Source organism: Oryx dammah, unplaced genomic scaffold (assembly GCF_014754425.2).
Source record: "Oryx dammah isolate SB20612 unplaced genomic scaffold, SCBI_Odam_1.1 HiC_scaffold_23, whole genome shotgun sequence".
In the NCBI taxonomy this organism is placed as follows: domain Eukaryota; kingdom Metazoa; phylum Chordata; class Mammalia; order Artiodactyla; family Bovidae; genus Oryx; species Oryx dammah.
Window position 1 is genome coordinate 115,875,030 of NW_024070207.1, and position 21,005 is coordinate 115,896,034.

The 21,005-nt window shown below is 42.7% G+C and overlaps 1 protein-coding gene across 1 annotated transcript in view; it reads left to right on the forward strand.

Moving 5' to 3' along the window:
- Positions 1-17,977: 17,977 nt before the first annotated feature.
- Positions 17,978-21,005, forward strand: part of SCML2 (Scm polycomb group protein like 2) — a 114,034-nt gene continuing 111,006 nt past the window's right edge. The window contains exon 1 of the mRNA XM_040266546.1: positions 17,978-18,152. The gene's annotated coding sequence lies outside the window, so the exon portion shown is untranslated. The remainder of the gene's footprint in view (positions 18,153-21,005) is intronic.

The window sequence follows — 21,005 nt, forward strand, 5'->3', positions numbered from 1 at the left end:
TACCTACAGGGAATGCCACAACGTAGAAAGTTAGAATTTGTGCTTTAAAAGGCATAATGTCTGGGGGACTCTTTCTATGTTGCCCCTGTTGGTGGAGGCTTTGTAGCTCTAATACCTTGGTTCTTACCAAGCCAGCTTCAAAACTACCCTATTCTGGGTACTAGGGCAAAGTATGTTAGAACTGCAGGGCACAGATGCCTGGGTGTTATCCAGACAAAGACTTAGATGGTACAGCCATAGAGACAAGAGCTCCTGCTGCTCACTAATTTAACTCTTGTGTGTGGATACCCAAAATAGAAGCAGATGCTACCTCTTCTTTGGTGGCTTCCCACTAATGGCATAATGATGGACCAAATGTCCAAACTTCCAGGGCTTCAAAATCCTGATTTCATAGTAATTGAGCCCCTTTAAGTACTTTGGCTACCTCATGCAAAGAGTTGACTCACTGGAAAAGACCCTGATGCTGGGAGGGATTGGGGGCAGGAGAAGGGGACGACCAAGGATGAGATGGCTGGATGGCATCACAGACTCGATGGAAGTGAGTCTGAGTGAACTCTGGGAGTTGGTGATGGACAGGGAGGCCTGGCGTGCTGCGATTCATGGGGTTGCAAAGAGTCAGACACGACTGAGCGACTGAACTGAACTGAACTGAATTGAACTGAAAACTGTCATGACCGTGTGACACAATGACAAAGGAGAGAGGCACAAACCTATCAGGACAGCAGCAGGCAAAAGAGAGAGGACTATAGCCCATATGCCCAATACGTAGACACCATACATGGTAGGTGGCTGGGCCAAGACTCACGGTCATGAGGGGATCTGAATGTGAGATCTTTCTAAACATTAGATTATACACCATGATTTTCAATATTTGAATCATCGGGATCTTGATAGCTTTATTTCATATATGCTGAAGAAGTTTTAGTATGACTTTTCATCTGTGGCCAAATGCACGCTATTTATCTTCCGCAGCTGACTCTGCTTTGGGTTCGTGTTCAGTTTGTTCTAAACTGAAAATAAAACTACACTTAGAGAAAATAAAATTACATTTCAGGGTCAGAGATTTGATGGGTAGTAGGGAAAAGGGAGACCCCTGAAGCCAGCCAGATCCTTTCTTAATGCCACGTTGCTTGCCTAAGAGGTGGGACTAGATTTATTCATGTAACTTTACTCACTAGAAAATTCAGAGGCAACACAAGGAGGCAGGTTGTCAAGTACAGTGGTATCATAATATTTTCTCAAATGATCATTGTGGCTGCTACCACAACTAGTAATTACAATTAAACTTCCTTAATAACTATACTAGTAACATTGACTTTGTGGTTGAGCTGAAACATATTGTTGTATTTTCTAAATGAAAATCTGTTAAATAAATTAAGACTGCAAACAAGACCATTGAGTGGAGAGGCTGTATTCAATCCCTTTAGAGGCAACCATTTACATATAACATGCAAACACTTGATATGCTAAATATAAGCACTAAATCAGTATGCTGATGACAAAAATGTTTATCTGCTTGCTAAAATTGGTTTCCTGGGCAATGTATCATTAGTCCAATTACAGATGCTATATATTCTTGAAAGCATGAAAATGGGTTTTGCTTTAGATCAAAATATTCCTGCTGTTCTCTAAATGAATATACTGTTAACTATTTCTTAAGTAATAGAAATGTGGTCTAATCATGTCATTTTAGCAACCAAGGATCAAGCGCTGCAGTGATGAGATACCTTATTCTGTGACAATTGGGCTACTGTCATAGACTTGAATACTTTCTTTCATAAGTACAAAGAAGGTTCAAAGTCATTCACACTGTCCTGCCACGGTGGTCACTGTAAGCTACTACTTTTGTCATTTATTTCTCTCCTATCTGTTTGGTTGGTATGGTTGACTGGCACTTGGCATGCATTTCAACCTCCTTCTCATGTGGATACTGTACCACAGGGGCTAAAAAGCTAAAAACTACATTCCCCAGTGGAAGTGAAGTGGAAGGCATCTACCTGATGCTTCAGTGTTTCCACTGACACACACAATCCTGAAGACAATCTGGGGTCTAGTCAGCCTGGTGAATGGCAAGAGGCCACCATAGCCATGGAAACTAGGTTATAGTTGTGAATTCGATCATTATAGTAGCAACCCCTGTTTTTCACCTTCTCTTTCACTGCACCCCCAACCCCAGGAAAAGTGTCCACTAGGACCTACTCTCTCTCCACTTAAACTACTCTGGGTTGCTCTAGCACAGCTGGAGGACCCAGGATTCTATATTCACCTTGGTCCCTGCACTCCCTGCAAATGAAAGCTGATGGGGAGCTCTGGGAGTTTTAATTCTTTTCTTGAAAAAACAGATGTCGTTTCTGGGAAAAAAAATCTTCCTCATAATACAAATTTGGATAGACAGCACAAGAAAAAAATACAGAGGCACTTGAAAACTTTTGTTCTTAATCTGTAAGAAATGAAAGTGAAAGTGAAGTCGTCTCCAACTCTTTGTGACCGCATGAACTGTAGCCTACCAGGCTCCTCCATCCATGGAATTTTCCAGGCAAGAGTACTGGAGTGGGTTGCCATTTTCTTCTCCAGGGGATCTTTCTGATCCAGGGATTGAACCCCGGTCTTTTGCATTTCAGGCAGACACTTTACCATCTGAGCCACCTGGGTAAGAAATGAGGAGCAATTAAATGCTTTAGCATGATAACAGTGGTGTACAAAGATATGTCTAACAAGAATTAGAGAAGAAGGTGGAATCAGGTAAGCTATGGAATTAAGTAAGCTACCTAGCAGGCTGTTTTCATAGAGACTTCATTCATTCGTTCATTTGAGAGACACTTAACAAGTTGTTATTACTCCCCAGGCTTTGCACCAGATGCTAAGGATACAGTTGAAGCAAGACGGACTGTGCCTTAGAGAAGCTTGTAATAATTAAGTGAGAAACAAACAATCCAGCATAGTAAATGGTAAGTAGAGGATACTGTGAAAACACTTGGGCTTCCCTTGTGGCTCAGCTGGTAAAGAATCTGCCTGCATTGCGGGAGACCTGGGTTCGATCCCTGGGTTGGGAAGATCCCCTGGAGAAGGGAAAGGCTACCCACTCCAGTATTCTGGCCTGGAGAATTCCATGGACTGTATAGTCCATGGGGTCTCAAAGAGTCGGACACGACTGAGTGACTTTCACTTCACTGAAAACACAAGGACAAGTAGAAAAAGCAACATTTAAACTGACAACTGAAGAATGAGTGAGGAGTGACTCCACAGAAGGATGAGGGGAAGTGGTGGGAAAAACCATCCAGGTAGAGTGAAAAGCACGTTCAAGGGCTCCCAGGTGAGGAAAGAGAGCTTCTTTGAGGAACTGGAAGAAGTTTGGTGTGTCTGGAGCCTCTGAGTTGGAGGATGGGAAAGAGGAGGGGGAAATGGGGAGGGATGAGATTGGAGAGAGAGAGTGAAGCTTTGAAGGGCTTTCCAGGCCTGTTACAAAGTTCAGGATTTCTCCAGGGAGCATGAGGCAGCTGCTTAAGCAGAGCAGGGACAAGATTACATTTGCATTGTAGAAATTCATTCTGTCATACAGAAAATGGATCACAGGGGAAGAAACCGAAAGTTGAGAAACTAACGGGGAGGCTGCTGCCCTAGGCTAGGAGCAAGACAATGATGGCCTAGATTAGGGCAGTGGCAGATGGAAATGGAATGGACCCAAAACACTTTTCAAAGAGGGATCTTCAAGATGTCCCTTTGTTCAGTTTTTCTTTTTTTAATAATTTAGTTTTTCAAATTGTATAAGTAGAATTATAACTTTGATACACCTCTTATTTGGCCACGTTGGAGTGGCCTAACTGGATGCCGGATGCCGGATGCTGGATGCTATTAACAGGCACCACCATACACTCAACAGTAGCTGCTGAAATGAGTGGCTTAGGGCCACAGAGAATATAACAAACTCCTATAGGGAGTCATGCAAAATTAAATCAATTTTGTGACGCCAAATATCTCCCTCAATTCTCTAGCTGAATTCTTAGTTTCTAGAAGGCAAGGCTTGTGGTGTGAGATGACTCTGGAGAGGGAGGAAGGGGTCAGTTCATGGAGGACCTTGTAAAACCCAGTAAGGACTTTTGTCTTTATCTGAAGAAGTGGGAAACCATGGAGGGCTATTCCAATTGAAAAAAATAAAAACGGTAGATTGTAATTTTAACAGAGAAAAAAGAATTTTGGAGAGGACCCAATATGTATGAGAAGATCATAAATTTGAAGAACCTTTGAAGAGAAGTCAAGTGGAAAGTGAATATAAATGTCTGGCACTCATGGGAGAGGCCTGGAATGAGCATAAAAATTTGTGTGGAAGTCATCTATGCATAAACTGTTATCTTTTTTCTTAATAAATGCTGGTTCTTTATATATTATTGAAATTAATTATGGGACTATAATTTTGGTAACAAATATTTTCTACTGGTTTACTGTCTTTAAACTTATAGTGTTTTTTAAAATAGGAGAGAAGGTTTAATTTTTGTTTGGTTAAAATTATGACTATTTCCCTCATTAGTTTCTTAACTTTTTTCAGGATGATTGACTCTGCATCAGGTTTGTAAACATGCTCCCATATATATTTTTAAAATATTTTCAGAGACTTTTTTTTTACAGTTATACCCTCAATCCATCTGGAATTCCTTTTTGTTTATTTTGTAAAGTATGAGTCTTTTTTTCCCCAATAGATAGCTAATCATTCCAACACTCCTGGCCAGGCTGTCCTTTAATTCCACCTTTATCATACATTACCTTTTCACATATATGAGTCTATTTCCAAACTCCTTATTCTGCTTTATCAATTTGGTGTCTTCATTAGTATCTAATTATAGAGAATATTTTGATATCTGGTGAAGTATTGTCTCTAATTGGGCATGAGTAAGTTCTAGTGCTGAGATTTATCCCTCTTCTTTTGTTAAAGAATCCACATGATCCATTCTCAGCTTGCATTTGTCATTACAAAATCTCATATTACACATTACAGTTTCCAGGTTAACTGGAAATTTCCTTTCATATTTTAGGTTGATAAAAGATTATAATCTTAGCATCAGTATGTTTTAAATTACATCACACTGGTATAACCTGGGACAGTTTCCATCAGCCAACACTCTCCATGCTGTCTAGATTCTGGTGAATTACTAATAGTATTCATTTCTTTTTGATCTTCGGTCTGGATTTAGGAGTCTTTCTATATTAATTTTGGCTTATCTTTGGCTACCCATTAAGTACCTCCTTTACACTAGGAAACTGAATTCTCTCAGGCTTTTTGCATTGAACTGAACGTCATCAAATGTTAGCTCTGCTTTTATTCTGACAGATGGGCACACTCTTTTGGTTGTTTGAATTTAAGCAGAAAAAGAGCACAGAGGAGAATGTCTAACTTCTCAGCAACTTTTAGGTTGCTTTAATTTTTAAAAGTTTATTTTTTTGGCCACACTGATTGGCTTGTTGGATCATAGTTCCCCCATCAGGGATCAAATCCATGCCCCTTGCATTGGGAGTGCAGAGTCCTAACCCCTGGACTGCCAGGGAAGTCCCTGGGTTGCTTTTAAAATAATGTTATTATTCACTGCCTCCAGCCCATTAAGAAAGTATTGGGTATGACTGAAAGCTTTGTGTGAAGCTAACTGTAGCTACAAAAGGAGAGGTGGCTTGATTGCTATGACTTGCCCAATACATTTTTTTAAAACTAGAAAAATAAAATATAACATCTCTTACCTTGAAAAAAAAGGGGTATGGCATTAATCTGATCAAGATGTGACTAGTAAAAGTTTTCACTATTCATCAATATCCTTAGCATTTAAACTATTAGGGGACTTCCCTGGTGGTCCAGTGGTTAAGACTTCACCTTCCAGTGCAGGGGGTGTGGGTTCGATCCCTGGTCAGGGAGCTGAGATCCCATATGCCTCACAACCAAAAAGCCAAAACGTGAAGCAGAAGCAATATTGTAACAAATTCAATAAAGACCTACAAAAAAACTGATCCACGTTTTAAAAAACCTTTAAAAAATAATAAACTATTATAAGAATTTTTAAAATGTGCAAAATGCAAGAGAAACTAGTTATACAAATAGCTTTTGTCAGAAATCCTTCCAGCCTGGAGTCTGCCATAGCTATAGAATTTTGAAACTGATTATCTTAATGCAAATTCCTGTGCCCCACACAGTGAGACCAAACAAACTAAAATGGAGTTTGGAGCTGAGAAATGTTTACTGCAGGGCCACACAAGGAGACAGGTAGTTCATGCCCTAAAAAGCTCAGAGGACTTTTAAAAGCCAGGTGAGGGAAGCGGGTCAGAAGGTCTGTGATCAGCTTGTACACAACTTCCTGATTGGCTGATGGTGAGGTAGCAGAGTGATGTCATAGGGGTGAACATTATTATCAGTCCTTAGGCTCCAAGAGACCTGGGACTCTGTGCTCAGTCATCATAGTCTTCACATAGTTAACATCTTCCTTTTGTTGGAGTGAGAGAGCTTTTTACATTTACACAACAACTCAGGAAATGCACATCAAATACTATTATCTAGGGGCTTCCTTGGTAGCCCAGTTGGTAAAGAATCCATCTGCAATGCAGGAGACCCTGGTTCGATTCATAGGTCGATTCATGGGTTGGGAAGATCCCCTGAAGAAGGGATAGGCAACCCACTCCAGTACTCTTGCCTGGAGAATCCCGTGGACAGAGGAGCCTAGCAGGCTACAGTCCATGGGGTCGCAAAGAGTTAGACATGACTGAGCAACTTTCCCTCACTCAGATTCTTCAGAGAGGAGCTAAGGCAAAGGATATGGGGATACTGGGGAAGGCCGGTCCCAGGAAGGCTCTTTAGGGTCCTGCTTGGTTGCAATTAGGCTTCAGTCCTTTTACAAAAGGAGCTTTTCAAAACAAACAAATGCTCATCTACATGTTGATGAACAAGTTATTTGCATGTTCATTGAATGTCTCACAAACCCCCAAACTCATCTTGCCCACCCTTACAAAACCCCATGTTATATTTGTGTATTTACCCCCTCTGTCCTTTATAGAGGCTATAGGGGACTTTTTTGTCTCTTGCCTGAAATTTCCTCACCTGCAAACTCCAATTCAACTATGGAGATCCAGTTCAAATGTCACCTCCTCTGAGAAGCCTACTTTTATCTTCCCAGGCAGAATTAGTCACTTTTCTCATAGCAGAGCTTCCTTACTTCTGTAGTATCAGTTTACTTGCTCATCATCCTTTCAAAACTGAGATCCTCAGCACCAAACAATATTTCCACAGTAGTTGTGTACAATCAGTTCAGTTCAGTTCAGTTCAGTCGCTCAGTCGTGTCCGACTGTTTGTGACTCCATGAATCGAAGCACGCCAGGCCTCCCTGTTCATCACCATCTCCCGGAGTTCACTCAGACTCATGTCCATCGAGTCCGTGATGCCACCCAGCCATCTCATCCTTGGTCGTCCCTTTCTCCTCCTGCCCCCAATCCCTCCCAGCATCAGAGTCTTTTCCAATGAGTCAGCTCTTTGCATGAGGTGGCCAAATTACTGGAGTTTCAGCTTTAGCATCATTCCTTCCAAAGAAATCCCAGGGCTGATCTCCTTTAGAATGGACTGGTTGGATCTCCTTGCAGTCCAAGGGACTCTCAAGAGTCTTCTGCAACACCACAGTTCAAAAGCATCAATTCTTTGGTGCTCAGCTTTCTTCACAGTCCAACTCTCACATCCATACATGACCACTGGAAAAACCATAGCCTTGACTAGATGGACCTTAATAATTGGAATGAATGAAGGAATATTAAAAGTTGACATTTACTTATCTTTCTCTTCTTGATGTTCCAGTCCTTATTCTTTTCCTTAATATGCTCTCAGTTCAGTTCAGTTGCTCAGTCGTGTCCGACTCTTTGCGACCCCATGAACTGCAGCACGCCAGGCCTCCCTGTCCATCACCAACTCCCGGAGTTTACCCAGACTCATGTCCATTGAGTCAGTGATGCCATCCAGCCATCTCATCCCACCCTCAACTTTTCCCAGCATCAGGGTCTTTTCAAAAGAGTCAGCTCTTCACATCAGGTGGCCAAAGTATTGGAATTTCAGCTTCAACATCAGTACTTCCAATGAACACCCAGGACTAATCTCCTTTAGGATGGAGTGGTTGGATCTCCTTGCAGTCCAAGGGACTCTCAAGAGTCTTCTCCAACACCACAGTTCAAAAGCATCAATTCTTTGGAGCTCAGCTTTCTTTATAGTCCAACTCTCACATCCATACATGACTAATGGAAAAACCATAGCCTTGACTAGACAGACCTTTGTTGGTAAAGTAATGTCTCTGCTTTTTAATACGCTGTCTAGGTTGGCCATAACTTTCCTCCCAAGGAGTAAGCGTCTTTTCATTGAAATCACCATCTGCAATGATTTTGGAGCCCCCAAAATAAAGTCAGCCACTGTTTCCACTGTTTCCCCATCTATTTGCCATGAAGTGATGGGACTGGATGCCATGATCTTAGTTTTCTGAGTATTGAGCTTTAAGCCCACTTTTTCACTCTCCTCTTTCACTTTCATCAAGAGGCTCTTTAGTTCATCTTCACTTTCTGCCATGAGGGTGGTGTCATCTGCAATATGCTCTCAGAATTTTTCAATAATACTAATGTCTTGTTTTTCATAGTGTTTTACATTTTCTTAAGTAGTTCCATTTATTTCCAGACTTTGAACTTTCTTTTGATGGGCAGGATGCATCCCCCCCGCAACCTCATTTTCATCAATGAGGAAACTGTGACCCAGAAATGCCAAGGTGCTGCATGATTGCCCAATTAGAAAGAGAATAGGAAGTGGATCTTTGGCTTTCTGACAATAGTCTAATGCTTTTTTCCCATGATATGACCCTTTTTCTATAGTATCTTCATTCTCCAGAGATTCAGTTAAGTTATACTACAAAACATGCAAAGCAAATAACATCTTAATGTGAAACTCTGAAGACTTTCTTTAAAAGGGGAAAGGGCAAAAATGCTCATTCTTCAGTCAGTTCAGTTCAGTCACTCAGTTGTGTCTGACTCTTTGTGACCCCATAAACTGCAGCACATCAGGCCTCCCTGTCCATCACCAACTCCCGGATCTTACTCAAACTCATGCCCATTGAGTCAGTGATGCCATCCAACTATCTCATCCTCTGTTGTCCCCTTCTCCTCCTGCCTTCAATCTTTCCCAGAAATAGGGTCTTTTCCAATGAGTCAGCTCTTCACATCAGGTGGCCAAAGTATTGGAGCTTCAGCTTCAGCATCAGTCCTTCCAATGGATACTGATGCTAGGTCAAAAATGGTCATTCTTACCACTTCTAATTCATCACTCTTGAATGTTTTAAATATTGTACAATTTAAAATTTATTAAGCTAGTTTAAAAAGCAGAGTCTACTCTTTAACTTTGTATTTTAATTCCTGCTCTGAACAATAGTATTTGTTTTAATCTGAAAAATAACCCTAATCACAAATCCTGATTTTTTGTTTTTAAACAGGTACTCAACATACACTTGATCTTAGCCAAAAGGCTGAGAAGTGATGGGTGATTGGCATACAAAAATTATGCTGGCATGTTTCATATATTTTTGGATGAACTATGTCCCTTTATAAAGTCCACAGGAAAAGTTTTCTGAATTACATAAAGATAGAAAGCAGTACCAAAATATGTTCTTGACTATTAGCCATTTCTTGAACTGGTGCAAGCGATGAATGAATGTTCCAAAATTATTCTTCTATTGATTTGGAAGTTAGCATATGTTGTTCCTCACAGTTGGTGTTCCCAGAGTTTCTTCATTTGTTCCTCTTTTCTTCTTCAACAAAGTGTTCTCCTTGGATGATTCCAGCTCTTCCCATGGCTTCACCTTCTAGGTGCCAGCTTATAACTGCCAACATTTTAATTTCATCTATGATCAAAGCTGTTCACTAAGAATTTTCTCAGGCTACTTGATACTTCTTCCTTGGTGTCTCTGTCAAATTGAACATGGGCTCATTATTTTACTCTACTCCTGGCATTTTGTCTCCTTGCTCCCACCTCCTCCACAAATACTGTAGGAGCTTATTCTCTATTGCCAGGGCCACTTCCTTATCTAGGTCTTTGTCTCTAGCTTAGCCTGTCCCGAGTGCTTATCTGATCTTTTGGTTCCCTATCTCCCCTACTGGAAACCTTCCTGGTGGTCCAGTGACTAAGACTCTGCACTCCTAATGCAGGGGGCCTGGGTTCCATCCCTTGTCAGGGAACTAGATCCCACATGGTGCAACTAAGAGTTTGAATGCTGTGACTAAAGATCACACAAGCCTCAACTAAGACCCAGCATAGTCAAATGGATAAAAGAATATTTTTAAAAAATCAAACAGTAGGGAAAACTGATACCTGGTATATGGAGACTTTCTGCACTATCGTCACAACTTTTATGTAGGTCTGAAAGTATACTAAAAATTAAAATGCATTAAAAAATTTTAAAACGAAAAGAAAAAACTACTCTCCTGGCTACATGTTTATAGGATTAATCTAAATCCAGTGTCATTGACATTAGAAAGTCCTTCACAATCTGGCTCCATCTACCACTACAGACAAAGTTTCTGCTACTTTCTATACATCCAATGCTTCACTCTCAATTTACTGTTCTCCAAATGTACCAGGTTTCAGCATATTTTGTTGGGTCAATGGTTAGATCTGCATGCAAAGTCCTATTTAGCCCAAATATACACGACGTGTTGGTTGCACTCATTCCAAAAGACATTAGGTGTGCTAAGCTTCTTAAAAAAGCAAAGTAAACTGCTTTCCAGGACCTTGCCCATCACTCAGACAACCTTCTATACAATGTCTTCGGCCTTTACCACTATAGGACATTGGTCTTTCAAAGAATTCCAATAAGATTAGGGCAAAATATTAATAACGAGAAAAAAAAACCACTTTTGATCTTGATTTTGTAAGTTTTGGAGTATAATTTCAATTTTATAAAAATATCTGAAACAAAAAAGGGCATTTATGCCTAGGAAAAGAGAAAAAAGAATAGGAAGGAAATCCATTTAAAAAATAAACTATGTGTATTCCCAAGTGGTAGATTATAGATAATGTTTCTTGCCTTTTTGTGCTTCCTTTTTGAAAATTATGACATATAATAAACATGCAAAATGTATGTCAAGCACATGTACTTTTACTTTAAAGCCAAAACCAAATACAGTGTAACTCTCACCTATGTCAATAAAATAGATCCTAACGGAGGTTTTCCACATGCAGCCTCCTTGACAATGACCCTCAGCCTTCCCAGAAGTAACTGGTAAGTCCTGATAAACAAGTCCTTGTTTTTCAAGTTTCTTTGTTTTATCTGTAGGTATGCATCCTGGGCTTCCCAGGTGGCTCAGTGGTAAAATAAAATCCACCTGCCAAGCAGGAGATGTGGGTTTGATCCCGGAGTCGGGAAGATACCCTGGAGAAGGATATGGCAACCCACTCAAGTACTCTTGCCTGGAGAATTCCAGGGACAGAGGAGCCTGGCAGGCTACAGTCCATGGCAATGCAAAAGAGTTGGACACGACTTGGCAACAACAATGCTGGATTAAGTATTATCTGAATGGAGTCATAACATTTGGGTTCTCTTTCTCTCCATCTCACTCTTGCTATCTCTTCTTTTTTATTTTTCTAACATTATGTTTTGTAGCTGTGTATTTTCATTGCTTTTGAATATTTATTCTGTTGAATAATTATGCCACAATATATGCTGCTGTTGTTGTTCAATCGCTAAGTCGTGTCCAGCTGTTCGCGACCCCATGGACTGCAGCACTCCAGGCTTCCGTGTCCTTCACTAGCTCCCAGAGTTTGCTCAAATTCATGTCCATTGAGTTGATGATGCTACCTAATATCTCATCCTCTGCCACCCCTTCCTACTTTTTCTTTGATCTTTCCCAGCATCAGGGTCCTTTCCAATGAGTTGGCTGTTGACATCAGGTGGCCAAAGTATTGGAGTTTCAGCTTCAGCATTAGTCTTTCCAATGAATGTTCAGGGCTGATTTCCTTTAGGATTGACTGATCTGATCTCCATGCAGTCTAAGGGACTCTCAGGAGTCTTCTCCAGCACAATTCTAAAACATTAATTCTTTGGCTACAACATATATTCCCAGTTTACTGTAGGTGGACTTGGGGGCTACTGCAAATCATGTTGCCATGAACATTGTTAAAAGTTTGTTTGTGGGACTTCCCTGCTCCAGTGGCTAAGGCCCCATGCTCCCAGTGCAGGGGCCCCTGGCTCAATCCCTGGTCCGGGAACTAGACCCACATGCCACAGCTAAGACCCAGCACAGTCCCCCCAAAAAGGTCCATGTGTTTATGATGTGCATGCACGAGCTTTCTGGGGCATATACATAGAAGTAGACCGGCTGGGCCATAGTCTGTGTTTATCTTCCACTTTATTAGATAATGTCAAACTGTCTTCTAAAGCATTTGTAGTAATTTATACTCCCACCAGCCGTTTCTGGGAGTTCCTATGCTCCACATTATTCTCAAAACCTGATAGTCAGTCTTTTTTTTTTTTTTTTTAAACCCTTTTAATTGATGTATAATTGGCATTCTTTTAAAAGACTGCTAATAAAATTTTTTGCCAGTCTGGTGGGTTTGTAGTGATATCCCAGTGTGGTTTTAATTTTCATTTCCCTGATTTCAAAAGAGGTTAATGGAGTTTTCTCAGGCTTTCATTGATAGCCAAAGATTCCTACTTGCAGTTCCAAACTTATCCTGCTTCTTGTCTAACATCGCTTCTTCCCATAGCTAAGTTTAGATGACTACCAGAGTCTCAATTATTAATTTATTGACTCTTGGTTCCAAGCCCACCCTTTTTCTTACTTTGTAATACGGAACCGGTCTCTGCAAACCCTATTTTCTCCTTTGGCAACTGGCTCCATGTTAGGTCTTGCCAGTAGGAGGCGCCAGAGGACTTTCCTGCTTCCTGTTTGCTTCTTTCTTCCCACTGCTGCGATGGCTCCACCCGCTCGATGAGCAACTGATCCCTGCAGTATTCTCTGTGAGGTGGGGTGCTCTTTCTGCCCAGCCACCTCCCGCGGGTTTCTCCCGCACTCTGGCTGGCGGTGGATGAGGTGTTTCTGCAGCAGACTGCACGATCTCCTTAGAGGTCTGAATCTCAGCTTTGCGGGGGGAGGTGGGACTCTCCTTGAATTTTCTAAGTTCCTTCTTTGTTTACTTTTCCCTCAGCCCTGCAAGTGGCAGCCTCTTTCCGCAGTAGTTATTTCTGTTACACCTTTCAGTTCTTTATATTTCAGAAGTTAACCACCCTTTGCCCAGTTAATAATTCTTCATATTCAATTTTCCCTGTTCAAATTGCTGGTGTGGTTCTGTTTCCTGACTAGACCCTGATTCTGATTTTGATTCCCCCATGTTCTGTATCCCTTGGACTTGGCCAAGGAAGTTCTGAGATAGATAGCTCAGTTGGTAAAGAATCCGCCTGCAATGCAGGAGACCCCAGTTCGATTCCTGGGTGGGGAAGATCCCCTGGAGAATGGATAGGCAACCCACTCCATTATTCTTAAGCTTTCCTTGTGGCTCAGCTGGTAAAGAATCTGCCCGCAATGCGGGAGACCTACGTTTGATCCCTTAGTTGGGAAGATCCCCCTGAGAAGGGAAAGGCTACCCACTCCAGTATTCTGGCCTGGAGAATTCCACGGACTGTCCATGGGGTCGCAAAGAGTGGGACACGACTGAGCTACTCTCACTTCACTTTTCTCTATATCCCATCCAAGAGCTGCAGTTTACGGGCCGTGCCCCAGTTCTTGCAAGGAGCCCAGACAAATGAAAAGATGTCATACTCTCAAAGCTACTGACCAAAAACAAGGGGCAGAGGCCAAGGTAGAATTTAATGATAAGATCTGGAGCCCCTAATAGGGAACTGAGATGTTAAACATCCTCTCCAGCATTTATTGTTTGTAGGTTTTTTGATGGTGGCCATGCTTACTCCTTGGAAGAAAAGTTATGAGCAACCTAGATAGCATATTCAAAAGCAGAGACATTACTTTGCTGACTAAGGTCCGTCTAGTCAAGGCTATGGTTTTTCCAGTAGTCATGTATGGATGTGAGAGTTGGACTGTGAAGAAGGCTGAGCGCCAAAGAATTGATGCTTTTGAACTGTGGTGTTGGAGAAGACTCTTGAGAGTCCCTTGGACTGCAAGGAGATCCAACCAGTCCATTCTAAAGGAGATCAGCTCTGGGATTTCTTTGGAAGGAATGATGCTAAAGCTGAAACTCCAGTACTTTGGCCACCTGATGCGAAGAGTTGACTCATTGGAAAAGACTCTGATGCTGGGAGGGATTGGGGGCAGGAGGAGAAGGGGATGACAGAGGATGAGATGGCTGGATGGCATCACTGACTCAATGGACGTGAGTTTGAGTGAACTCCGGGAGTTGGTGATGGACAGGGAGGCCTGGCGTGCTGCAATTCATGGGGTTGCAAAGAGTCAGACACAACCGAGCGACTAAACTGAACTGAAAGAAAGGTACAAAAGGAAGTAATCAAACATACTTGAGATACAGGAGTATTTTGCATTGGATTTGGGCTGGCTGGGGATGACAGATCTCCTTTAAGCTTGTCACAGGTTTTGGGCTGAGTCAGGAGAACTATAAGAGCAAATCCACAGAAGGAAATCTGAGGCTTGAAAAATAAGCATGAAATTTAGATTTTACTAGTCTTAGTCCTCGGAGAAGGCAATGGCACCCCACTCCAGTACTCTTGCCTGGAAAATCCCATGGATGGAGGAGCCTGGAAGACTGCAGTCCATGGGATCGCTGAGGGTGGGACACGACTAAGCAACTTCACTTTCACTTTTCACTTTCAGGCACTGGAGAAGGAAATGGCAACCCACTCCAGTGTTCTTGCCTGGAGAATCCCAGGGATGGGGGAGCCTGGTGGGCTGCCGTCTATGGGGTCGCACAGAGTCAGACACGACTGAAGCGACTTAGCAGCAGCAGCAGCAGCAGTCTTAGTCCTTATTCTTTCAGTTCAAATAGTCTCATTTTCATGTTTTCTAGGCAAAATTAAACATCATAATAGTAGGTATTCATTATCCATTCATCTATTCACTCATTAAACAAATATTTACCAGCTTTCTAATGTGTGCAAGACATTTCTGTGTAATGTAAAAGAAACAGTGATGTTCTGACCTATGCTAACATTAAAAAGCAGTCCTGAGTTTATTTTGGCAAAGGGAGAAAAGCAAGGTACAAGTAAATAAAATAATTTTTATTGAATGTCTATATACACTTTGCTGACAAAGCTCTGTATAGTCAAAGCCATGGTTTTTCCAGTAGTCATGTACAGATGTGAGTTGGACCATAAGGAAGGCTGAGTGCTGAAGAGCTGATGCTTTCAATCTGTGGTGCTGGAGAAGACTCTTGAGAGTCCCTTGGACAGCAAGGACATCAAACCAACCAGTCCTAATGGAGATCAACCCTGAATATTCATTGGAAGGACTAAGGCTGAAGTTCCAATACTTTGGCCACCTGATGCAAAGAGCCAATTCATTGGAAAAGACTGATGCTGGGAAAGATTGAAGGCAGGAGAAGGGGGAAACAGAGGATAAGATGATTGGATGGTATCATGGATACTTAATGGATATGAGTTTCAGCAAATTTTTGGAGTTAGTGAAGGACAGGGAAGCTAGGAGTGCTGCAGTTCATGGGGTCTCAAAGAGTCAGACACGACTGAGCAACTGAACAAAATACATGATCTAAGACAAAAGCATATGATTGATGACTAAGTTGGAAGGGATAGGGAAGTTTCAAGTGTATATTCAGAGGCTGATGCTGGCACTTATTTGCGATGTAATGTTACATTTCCTCTTCTGTAAAATGGGAACAAGAACTTTGTGAAAGAATGTTATGAATATTGAAAATTGTGTATCTAAAGAGGCTATCATGATTCTCAGCACTTGGTAGATGCTCAATAGATGGTGGCTGTTATTGTTAATAACATTTAATATAACAAGGAGACTCTTCTATAAATGCCTAGGTGATCACAGTCATTGAGAAGATATTCTGATATAGATAATGTGAATCGCATTATTAGAATTAGGGCTTCAGTAATTTCATGGGAAACATGGGAAATAGATGAGGCATTCTTGAAACAGGCAGTTTACAATCAGAGTACTATTTCTACAACTTAATAAATGGTCCATACGTGTAAGAGTCTTAAGTGATAAGTCTTTCAGAGAATGTAGGATGAATTTCAGATATTTCTGCTGTATCAGGATTAGAAAGACAATGGCCAGTAGTTAAAAATTTACCCCCCTCAGTAGCCCATACTAAGGGTTTGCTAAGATTAAATTTAAATCTGTTTATTTTTTTCTGTTAAAGGTAACTTTCTAGCTTTTAAAAACATTTTTGAACCTTCATCTTAGACCATTTCAACGTTTCCTCCTATGTGATAATATACAACTGATGGAACAAATCTTGCTTTAATATTTGCACCTGAACCAGTGAACCAGTGAAGTTGTTCAGTTGTGTCCATCTCTGCAATCTCATGGACTGTAGCCTACCAGTCTCCTCCATCCATGGAATTTTCCAGGCAAGAGTACTGGAGTGGGTTGCCATTTCCTTCTCCAGGGGATCTTCCCGACCCTGGGATCGAACCCAGGTCTCCTGCATTGCAGGCAGACGCTTTACTGTATGAGCTACCAGGGAAGCCCTAGTTTGCACCTAATAATGGCCTAATTTTTCTATTTTCACCTTCAAATTTTCTTGAATTTTGCACTAACATTTATTTATTCATTTTAAAGGCTGCAATTTGATCTTGTTCTATTCTTTAGTGTTTAGATACAATAAATAATACTTTAATTTGGTCTTTGTTTAACATTGCATAAGTTGTGTCATATGAAAATAATTTTATTCTGCATTGTAGAAAATGGATATATTCCTCATTAAAAAAAATTTAGGTTTCTATTCCCGAATTATGATTTAAAAACTCATGTCTTATAAACTAAGTTAAGCAGATCATGGATGCAAAACCTTCATCCAACTTTTGAAAAAAGTTGTAGAGAGAAAGGCCTGGCAATGGTTTACTTTTAGCTAACACAGCACATTGTATTATTTTTCAGACAAAAGTTTTAAATCTGCCTATACCCAACCTCACAACCAGGAATGGGATGTTTTTCTCTGGTTTTTTGTCTGCTACATTTTGTGCGGGAGAGATTCCTTTTGGAGCTTTTTTTTTAATGCCCGCTCCCTGACCCTAGGTGTGACCTCCACCTGCGCAAACCGCTGGGTTCGGGGCCAGGGAGATTGAGCAGAGGAGACCCCCAAAACCCACTCCTGAAGACGCTCCCGAGTACCTTCAAGCCTGTGAGCAAATTTTACTCTCCAGGTTAATCTAGTTCCCGTTAGCTCAAGCCTGGGTTTAAAGGAACAACTAAATCTGGAATGTGGAGCTGGAGGGGATTGCTGGCAAAAACTCATGGAAAAAAAAAGAAAAGCTGTTTCAAGGACTATGCTGCAACCCGCGAAGGAGTGGCTTTGCTTAAACTGCTCTAACGAACTGCTTTTTCCTTGCTCATCGAATTTGCTTGAGCTCCTAGGGAAGCGCCTGCCTTTTCGGTGCGTGGCCAGGGTGGGCGGTGGCCGAGAGTCACAGTTGATGGCTAAGGGGAGCGAGTTCCCCTTGGATGAAACTTGATGCGCATCCTGGGGTCCCAGTTGGGGGCCCACCACGGTCTTGGGTGCAGGGGCTGCGACTTTTTTTTGGCGGGAGATCAGATTGGGGCGGGGTTGGCGGTTGGGGGGGGGGGCGGACGAGGGAAAACTGCCAAAGTCTTGCCGGGGTTTGCAGAGTCTCACTGTTGGCCAACGGCCGCGGGAGCTTCCGTTAGAGCCCCTGGCTCGGGCCCCGCACGCGGCCAACGGTCAAAGTGCGCGGCTGCGGCAACCGCAGGGCACGCGGACGGAGGGGAGGGGGCGGGGCCGCTGTGGCAGTTGCGGGGCATGCGCGGCTTCGCGCGCGGCTTCTCAAACATGGCGGCGGCGGTGTGAAGACCGGTGCTGGCTCGCGGGATCTGTGTGACAGAATTTCGCCCTTTTCGCCGACGAGACTCGAGGTGTGAGGCGACTCCGGACTCCGTGAAGACCAGAGAGGCGGAGTTTTGGCATTCTGGGCTCTGGCTGTTTTCCGCAGAAGGTAGGGAGTCTCCGGTGGCGCGTCCCCCGAGGAACGCCCCCTCACCGCTCCGCGGGGTCCGGCCCCAGATCGGTCCCGCACTCCAGTCAGCCACTCTCCGAGGCTTCACCCCCGAGGTCCGGGCTCCTCTACCCCTCGGCGGCCTCACCCCCAAGGCCGGGGCTCCCCTGCCCCACGTAGCGCTTTCCGCGACGCCCCTCAATCGCTCTCGCGCCGCCCCTCACACTCACTTGGGGCCCGGGCGCCCGGCACCGGCCCATCCCGCCCGCGGCGTTCGGAGGCCTCACTCCAACGGTCCCCTGACCCGAAGCGCGGACAGCACCTTCTAGAGCATCCTCCGCCCGTGGGTGGGGCCGGGCTGGGGTCCCGGGACAACGCAGGTGGGCGGCGGGGCTGAGGAGTAGGGATGACTTTGGTGGTCTGTGCTGAAACTGGCCCCGGAGTTTTCCGGAGACTTGTGAGAGAACTTTTGGAGTTTCCGAAGGAAATGTCAGTTGGGAAGGATGCGCTTGTGGCCGAGCGCGGGCTTGGGCCCCGGTGCCAGGTGTGTACGTTAGACTCGCGGCCCGGGGCTCGGGGCGGATGGGTGGGGGGCAGCGCCGGTGCCTCGCTCTCGGGGGAGATAGGGGGCGGGAGGGCGCGGCAAGCTCTGGCGGGGGGGGGGGGGGGGGAGGGGGGGGCCGGAGAGTGGGTCTGCAGCTCTCGGGAGCGACGAGGCGGCCGCCGCGGTATCGCGGCAAGACTGGGGCGCAGGACCACTGTTCTTTTTCGAGATAGCGTTCTCGCTTTTTCCACCTGGATAGTGGTTGTGCTACATTCTAGTGTGAATCGCCAGGGGGAGAGCGAGTAGGAGAGTTGAATAGATTTTGCGTCTTGAAGTTGTACGTAACTTTGAGGGCTGAGCTGTAAATTCGCGCCGCCTTCCCCTCGTCCCTTACCCCTAATGTTAGGGCAGCACAGGTAGTGACAAGTTTACGTTTAAGACTACTGATTTTTTTTTAAAGGTTGTAATACATTTGTCATTCATTATAAAGTGTGATTACAATTTGGAACTAGCCTCTACTTTGAAGAATTAGAAGATTAGCATTTACAACTTACCTGTAGGTTGACTTTAGGACAGACGTCTCTAAGAGTGAATGGGGGCGGTTAGGAGGGGAAACTGAGGCAGAGAAAGTGAATACTTCCTTATGATCATATGATGTACAAAGTTATTGGAGATGGTTTTCTTTCCGAGATGTTCATATGTCTGTTTTGGGGAAAGAGTATTATAAAATGTGTAACATTTATGGAGTACAACTTCTATGACAATCAGTTGTATTTTAACTATAACTCATAGACGCATATTTATTTTTTTTTCAATAACACTGCTTGAAAATGTTCAATAAGGACAGTTTTGCCTTTCTTACCATTCTTTTTCTTAATTACTCATTAAATGTGTTTCCAAGGATGAATGTTTTCTTTAACTATGTTTGTGGTTTTGTATATTCAATGGCAGAAATGTGAAAATAGCTTTTGGAATTGAGTCCATTTGGGATTTTGAGACTAGAGTTCATCAGTACTTACTTACACGATGCCTTGAATTTGTTTGTCTATGTCTTTATCCATATTCTTCAAAACAGTCGGATGGATTTTTTTCAAAAACTTAGCTGAACAGTACTTTCAGTGGCTCTGTCATTTTTGAGTAAATTTCACGTATATCACACAACCTTATGATCTTCCAAGGATGTGTACCTGTTTCCCCCCAGAGAACCTGATTTGTTTTGAAGTTGATACTTTGAAAAAAGATTAATGTGGGCAAACTACATTGTTAATGTGTGAGAATGCTTTAAAGTTAATGATGTCATATGTACAAAAAAACTGGAGTCAGTCTTAAAGAGGTGGTTTTTCTCTTGAGGCAGCAGTTGGTCAGTCCTTTTGATTTATGGTTCAATCAACACATCTTTATTAAGTACCTGTGCTGCTTGTAGTATGGCATTCAGTTCAACCTACTGCTATGTGTGCTGGTTTCTAGGGTGTTTAACGCTTCCCATTAGTAGTTTATTACTGAAAATCTCAAGGTTTAGTTAAGAAAATCATTATGAATGTAGAACAAGTCTTTTTCTTTCAGTGGCAAATTCAGGGAGTCAGAGTTTTGGTCATAATTCTCTAAACAAAATTTGAGTCTTAACTTGAAGTATTTCAGACTTATGTGATATTAACTTTATGCCTCTTTTGTTATGATTATACACAGCTATATATATATTTTAAAATAATTTAATGTATTTATTTTTGGCTGTGCTGAGTCTTCATTGCTATACCAGCTTTTCTCTACTTGTGGCCAGCAGGGGCTACTCTCTAGTTGTGGCCAGCAGGGGCTACTCTCTAGTTGCAGTGTGGTGGCTTCTCTTCTTGCAGAGCATGGGCTCTAGGCATGCAGACTTCAGTAGTTGTGGCACATGGGCTCAGTAGTTGTGGCTCCTGGGCTCTAGAGCACAGGTTCAGTACTTGTAGCTGTGGGCTTAATTGCTCCACTGCCTGTAGAATCTTCCTGTACCAGGGATCGAACCTGTGTCTCCTGCTTTGGCATGCAGATTCTTTACCACTGAGACACCAAGGAAGCCCAAAGCTATATATTTTTATGAGAGATTATTTTTTGGGTCAAACATATGTCATACTGGTTAGGCTTGAGGGAGAAAATGAATTACTGGTATGAATTGAAATCAGTATGGGTTCTGGAGAGTGGGTATTTTTTAATGCTAAGTAACTTCTGTGACTGAGTAGTTTAGGCTGTAACTAGATATTAAGTGACAATTTAGAGCCCTTTCTTTTTTTCATAACATTTCAGAAGTCTCTCTGAGCTAAAAAATAACAAGG